Genomic DNA, 7,216 nt, shown 5'->3' on the forward strand with positions numbered 1-7,216 from the left:
AGCTTGATGATCATGAATTTCCCGCTACAGTTGTACATCCATATTCTTATCCTAGGGAACCCTATGCTCTGTATGGGGTCCTACATGGTCAAACTGTTAATCCGAGCACAAAGATGGTTAATCCCGTCTTGATGTGTCCTGCTCAAATTTTCCCAAAATGTGATACTCCTCAGATTTATCCTCAGTTCCAAGAACCTATAGCTCCCATGCTATACTACTCATTCACATATGTTACTGCAGCTCAATATCAACAACCTCCTCAGGCTCAGATTCTGCAAAGTCAACTAACTGCACAACATAATATAAATCAAGGGCAGGGACAACATTTACAGAGGAAACAATAAAGAGGGATATAACTGGTTCCTATGCCTCTACTCCCTTCATTTCTCAATTGTCCATTGGTTCAATTATGGGAACTAGGACCTCCTCTAACACTTCTTCCTCCAGGCTATAACGCAAAGGCTAGATGCGAGTTTCACTCAGGGGCACCCGGGAATGCAATTGAGAATTACAGAGCCTTGAAGCACAAAGTATAAGACCTGATCGACTCAAAGGCTATCACATTCATGCCAAACAACCCAAACATATTGAACAATCTGATGCCTCCGCATGCGGGCACATATGCAATGCCATAAATGGTGCAACTAGAAGCAAGGATAGATCAAAAGAGGTTGCATCTGTTGGCAGAGTCTGAAAGGACTATCATGTCAACTTGTACAAGCACGATGACCCCAACCTATGGGTGGATCTAAGGCTAATCACGACGACGATCCTTAGACCGTTCAATCATTTTCATTTGTAATCTTTTTGTTTATTAACTGTTATTCACTTGTAAAACTCGTTTATTTTTAAATAATAATAATAATGAAATGAATATGCATGTTTTGAATCAACCCATTCGTTTTCACTCATATTTTATTTATCAATATCAAACTTTTATTTAAGGAAAAATCAAAAGGAGAATGATGAAATCAAAATACACGAACCGGTTGCTTGTATGCTTTTGAATAAAACCTTTCTGACGATGTAAGACATTGTTTCAAATCCCCAAACATCAGAGATATAAGGAAGATAACCGCTAGTCAACCCCATTGAGCCTAGGAATAGGAGTTTCTTTCTGTACAAAAAACCCTCAATCTTAACCAGGGGTAGGGTAATGTTTAGTTAGTTTGACCATGCGTTCAAATTTCAAAAAAAGAGTATCCTATATGAGGATCAACCACATCATATCCCTCACGCGAGATCGAAAATCATAAATCCGCAATGGTTGTCCCTCACTAAAAAAAGGAATGAGGCAGTCACGACCCTTTTAACAAATCAAACGAACAAATGTCGCACAATTTGTTCTGAAAAAAGCAAAATGAGAAATGAAAAAAAAGCAAAAGAAAAGTCCGCTAAGTCGAAAACTTGAAAATAAGTGACTTAGGCAAAAATGAGGGCATCCTAGTGGATTGAAAACTCAAAAGATCAGTCCAGGAAAAATTCAGGGAAAGCAAAAACAAAAATGAACAAAAGAGGAATCAAAAGAAAAATCCTCAGTAAGAACAAATTTGTGTTGCTACAAACACAAAAACAAAAAGTGGGTGATTGTCACTTCAAAAACCTCATTGGTTCCTTAACCATCACTTTTACCATTCAAAACCTTTTTAAAAAGCGAACGCTTATCTTGAACTAGCTGAACATAGGACTATAGAACATCAAGGAGAATGGGTGAGTTAAAATAAATTTTGAGTCATAAGTCCTTTTCTTTCTGAATCCGTGAACCATGCCACGTTACAACCCTCAAAAGACCTAATTGAAGCAGGGTTTATTTCGAAATCATAGTACGGTAAGATCACGTTAAAGCTGACTCCTAAACAATTTGCTTATCATTTGTGTTAGTATGGATATGGCATCCTAACTGTTGATTCATTCACTATATGTCGTAATCTCAGTGAATAGACGTGAATTTCGAATTTGTCATAAACATAACATTAACATTACCATTTTCAAAAACAAACACTCTTATTCGTGAATAAGCTGTTCACATCTTGAAAGTTTCCATAATGAGAAGATAGATCACACCAAGGGGCAAAACGCCTGAAAACTCCATTGAGCAGAAGGGAAACCCGCTTCAAGATTGAGTCAATCTAGGGCAATCACGTCGAGATTTGAAACATCTCTCCAAGATCAGCCATCCAAGGGAAAATCACTTTAAGGCCATATTGAGTTAGGCCACCTCAAAAGCTCCAAGAGACAGGTAATCAGAGGCATACAGTTGCAAGACACCAGGGCAGGTCAGATAAATCTTGTCTATGACAAGGCTGCTTCATAACCTGTGACTGGGGCAATCCATGCAATACCCAACAGACTGGGGAAAAAACAGGCTATGAAGGTACAAGTGCTCTCCATGTTCCAAGACAAGTACAAAGTTGTATCAACAACCGTTGAGCCTGAAGTAGGTGTCGTAGAATCACGTCTTCACAACCCTTATCCTAACTTCAAATTTTCCATCTCCTACCACATGAGCATTCAATAAATCATTACCCAAATCATCACCATGCATTAATTATGCCGCTTCACTCATGTATATCATTCATTTGGCATAATATGAAGCCTTGCAAAAAAAAAGAGCCAAAGCCCAACTTTCTTGGCGCATCTCAAAATCCCAACTTTCTTGGCACATCCTCCAAAGCCTAATTTTACTTGGAACTCTCAAAGCCCAACATGCTTGGCATCTTTCAAAGCCCGACTTGCTTGGCACCTCTGAAAGCCCAACTTGCTTGGCATCTCTAGAGCCCAACTTGCTTCGCATCCCTAAAGCCCAACTCACTTTGCACCTCCTCAAAGCCCAATCTTAGTTGGCACTCTCAAAGCCCAACCTTGCCTGGCATACCAAAAAGCTCAACCATACTTTCATCTTGCATATAGTAATCATCATTACATAGCATTGCATCCTTAAAAACACGTAGCATATCTATCAAGATGGAGCATTACGCCATACAAACTCAAATATGCATACAAAGTATAAGCCAGATTTGGTACCTTGCACGAAGAACCCAATAATAATGTACCTCTGAATAGAACATTATCCACATAAATTCCCAACTAATATTTTGAGTGAGTTCCTCACAAAGTCCAACTTTGGTTGAAACTCTTTTAAATCACAGTTCTCGTCTGGAAAACTCTTTCAAATCCCAGTTCTCGTATGGAAAACTCTTTTAAAGCCTAGTTCCCGTCTGGAAAACTCTTTTAAAGCATAGTTCCCGTATGGAAAATCTTTTCAAAATCCAGTTCACGTCTGGTAGTCAGTTTTCATCTAGCTTATCTTTTCAAAATCCAATTCTCGTCTGGTAGTCAGTTCCCGTATGTCTTATCTTTTCAAAATCCAGTTCATGTCTGGTAGTCTGTTCCCGTCTGGCTTATCTTTTCAAAATCCAGTTCTCGTCTGGTAGTCAAATCACGTCTGGCTTATCTCTTCAAAATCCAATTCCTGTCTGCTAGTTAGTTTTCGGCTGACATATCTTTTCAAAGTCTAGTTCCCATCTGGAAAATCATTTTCAAGACCTACACTCTTTATGCTTGCCTTGTGCAAGTACACAATCAATATTTACTTTTGTGGAACCCCGCGGGAATATCTCAACCCCCAATACTTGTCAAAGCTCATCACTGGACGCAAAACAAAATCATCATAAACACTCATACCTATCTTTTCTCCTTGAGGTACAAATTTTCTGGTTTAGTCTACACCAAAAAGTGTCTCACCCTTGTAGACATCATTCATGTCTCACAAAATAACCTGCATTGCTGCATAACATACATAACTTCATGCATCATGAAAAAAAACATACATTGCATATATCATGCATATCAAACATTTCTCTTGCGACTGACTTGTTTTTTCAACAGATGTTTCAGTCAATCCCCAACAGATAAACCTACAAAAATCCATTTTACATTCCATAACCCCAATACACTTATCTTTCTTAAATTACATCCACTACATTCTCAACTGACAAAGTTTTTAATGTTCTTATATTTAATCCTTTTCTACCTTAAATGTCGGAAAAGCCATCAACATTCGTGCATTCAGGTTCAAGAAGATTAAATATGGGCAGTTGTCATACCCCAAAATTTCTCCTACTTCTTTTCATTTTTCATCTGACTTTTGGTCTATGATTCATCTATGTCCTCCCAGGTGTCTAGGTCATTCCTACATTTCAGTTTTTACATAAACATCATTAATTCAAAGGTCTTGTTACTGGTGATGTAAATAAGTGGATTATGGATGATGTATGATCTAGGGTTTCATGATGCACTTGCAATTTAAGTCTTTAGAAAAAACCCTAATCTTGGTCATCATTTGGTTGACTCTTAAAAAAAACCTAACATTGGTCTATGACATCTGGATAATGTTAAGCATATCATGGCATTAGGGTTAGAGGTCACTTTTGTTGACCATTCTTTGTTAGGATCTTACATATTAGTTTTGTCTCGCTATTTGTTTTAGATTCAAGGCATATCATGGCACATTCTCATTCAAGAAAGATGCAATTTCAAATGCCTTTCAAACTTTCAAAATTTAGGTTTTGGAGGGAAATTTAATCTTTATTGAGATACAAGCCATTCATTTCAAAAACAAAGCCATTTACATTGCAAAAAATTCAAAATCAGAATATACAAAAAGCCACACTTTTGATCTAATAGTTGACTTTGGTCAACTGTTAACTTAATGGTCAACCAGTTGACCAAAGTCAACTGCCTAGTTCTATTCCTAAACCATAATCCTATTCATCAATAGCAAGCCTTCCAAGTCTTCTTCATATGCCTTAAGTGTCCTCATGTCATGACTTAAAATCATGTCTAGCCTTGTCTTTTCTTATCCACATACGCATACATGCTCTGCAAAAGCACACACAACCATTAGCATTCATATCAAGCCATACACATAAGCATCAATATAATGCAATCATCCAATTAGCATAACAACACATGACCAATCACAATCCTAACTAGTCCTTAATTTCACATCACTCTAACTTGCTTCTAAACTTACTAACATGACAATTAGCACACTTAACAAATCAATTAGCATTCATTAGTCATAATTCAACCCTATACTCCAATTACAAAACTCTAACCACAATACTGTAACAAAACTTCAAGCTCCATTTAGCTAATCATATGCTAACAATCACTCACAACTAGTATCCATCCATGTAATCAATAACTTTTAGCAGACCAACATAAGCAAATGAACCAGTCTATATTCTCAACACGATAGCAGTCTGCAATTTTATACCAACGTGTGACTCATTAACTCACATAACCTCTACTTCATAAATTCAAATTCAAATAACATTTTTTCACTTCAATTCACCTAACTGCATAGCTAACTTTTACATTTTGAAATCTTCAAACTAACTGCCAAGCAATTCAAAATTGCTTTCTAACTGCACTCAATCAATTTCCCTATTTAACTGAAATTCAAATCACTAACCGATACAATCCAAGTTACTTCTTAACATCCCTTAATCAATTTATTTCTAACATCCCTCGGCCACATTCAAAATACCAACAGATGAATTCAAATTTCATTTAATCATAACAACAAATCTAAACTCTTTCATTAACATTGACAATTAATTCAATAGCATGATAACACTAGCTTAATTAACTGACAATTCCTAACTAATAGCTAACTGAATTCAAAACAAGCTAAAACTCAACCACTAACTAAAATTAGAACAATAACCATCATCATACATTCATTCCAAAAATGAGCTAACAGAAATCTAACAATCAAATACAAGCCATAACCAAATTCAATCTAATTGAACTTGACAAAACATATTCTGACTCAAACTTAACATTTAACACTTACAAAGCAACTAACTAAACTAAACTCGTAATAGAATTCAATTAAACTTAACAGAACCTCTTAACAAAGTCTTAACTACTAACAACCTAAACCACAAAAAACTAACAGAGTTAGCTTGCCATAACGACCCTGACCAAGTGCCCGATTCTATTACACTCTCAAACCTCTATAAGATCCACTCTCATCTCACAAGGGAGAGAATCCTCTAAAATCACTTCAAAATCAGCATTCAATCATTTTTTGACACATAATAGTTTTTCAATCATCACAAATTCTCTCACTCTCATCAAATTCTCAACTCTCTACATCTCTCATACACATCACAAGAACAACAACCACAAAGCAAGGATAGTCAGAACATATAGTCTAAAGAGATTGGAGAAGAAGAAGAGAGAATCAAAGAGAAGAAAGAGCGGTTGATTCAGAGTTACCTCAGTGGAGCTTGTTCTTTGTTCAACCTCATCTTCATCAATCCCTACAAGACAGGGGAACTTCTCATCCTTGTAGGTATGATTTCTTCATTCTTCTTACATTTTTCCTTGATTCAAGTTGTAGTAATGTAGCTTCGAACCTGAGGAATCAAAGCCTTAATATTGTAGGCTTTGATTCCTCATTCATAACATTTAATTTTTGAATTTTTGAATTAGGGTTAATAGGTATTTCGGTGCAGTTTGAGAATTTGATTAAATATTAGAGGAAGAAGATTGTGGATTATGGAAGAATGAGTCAAGGAGAGCAATTTGATATGTTTATTTGGAGGTTTTCACCTCCGCCACCGCTAGAGGCGATTTTCAGCGCAGAGGAGCCTTTGGCTTAATGAAAACATGGATAACAAGTTTGTTAGAACAATGGATAGAGTGAATTGTTTCTTGATCCAGACTCTCCCCACTCTCTTGGCCTTTGCCTTTGGGCCCAAGGCCACTTGGTCCACTATGTCTGCTAATTGAACCCCACGCAATTACACACCCCCTGCATCCTTATTTTTTTCTTCTTTTGGTTTGATTTTTTGTTGTTGTTTTTTTAATAATACATTTTAGTTTTTTTAATACATTTTAATACTTGATTAGGATATGAAATATACTTTGAAATTGATATTAATGCTTAGATGTAATTAGGTTTTAATTTTTTTCCATTTAATCCACACTTTGAAAATAATAAAAACAATACACATTATTTTAGCAATAAATCATTAGTATTATAATTTATTATCCATTAGATCCTTTTAGAATTAATAAACATGTTCATATTAGATTAGTTTGATTTTGGAAATTAATATGCATGATTAACACTTTGATTTCTTTGTTATTCTAAATTCATAAAATCCATGTGCTTTATTCATACTTTGACACTATTCCT

At 35.8% G+C, this 7,216-nt stretch overlaps 1 long non-coding RNA gene across 1 annotated transcript; it reads right to left on the reverse strand.

Annotated features, from left to right (window-relative positions):
• Nucleotides 1-4,566: 4,566 nt before the first annotated feature.
• Nucleotides 4,567-6,732, reverse strand: LOC127097090 (uncharacterized). The gene is made up of 2 exons (XR_007792914.1): nucleotides 6,292-6,732; nucleotides 4,567-4,881 (listed from the first exon to the last, which is right to left on the reverse strand). It is a non-coding gene; the product is annotated as an uncharacterized LOC127097090 (long non-coding RNA).
• Nucleotides 6,733-7,216: the final 484 nt, after the last annotated feature.

The sequence above is a fragment of the Lathyrus oleraceus genome, chromosome 6, assembly GCF_024323335.1.
Source record: "Lathyrus oleraceus cultivar Zhongwan6 chromosome 6, CAAS_Psat_ZW6_1.0, whole genome shotgun sequence".
In the NCBI taxonomy this organism is placed as follows: Eukaryota; Viridiplantae; Streptophyta; class Magnoliopsida; order Fabales; family Fabaceae; genus Lathyrus; species Lathyrus oleraceus.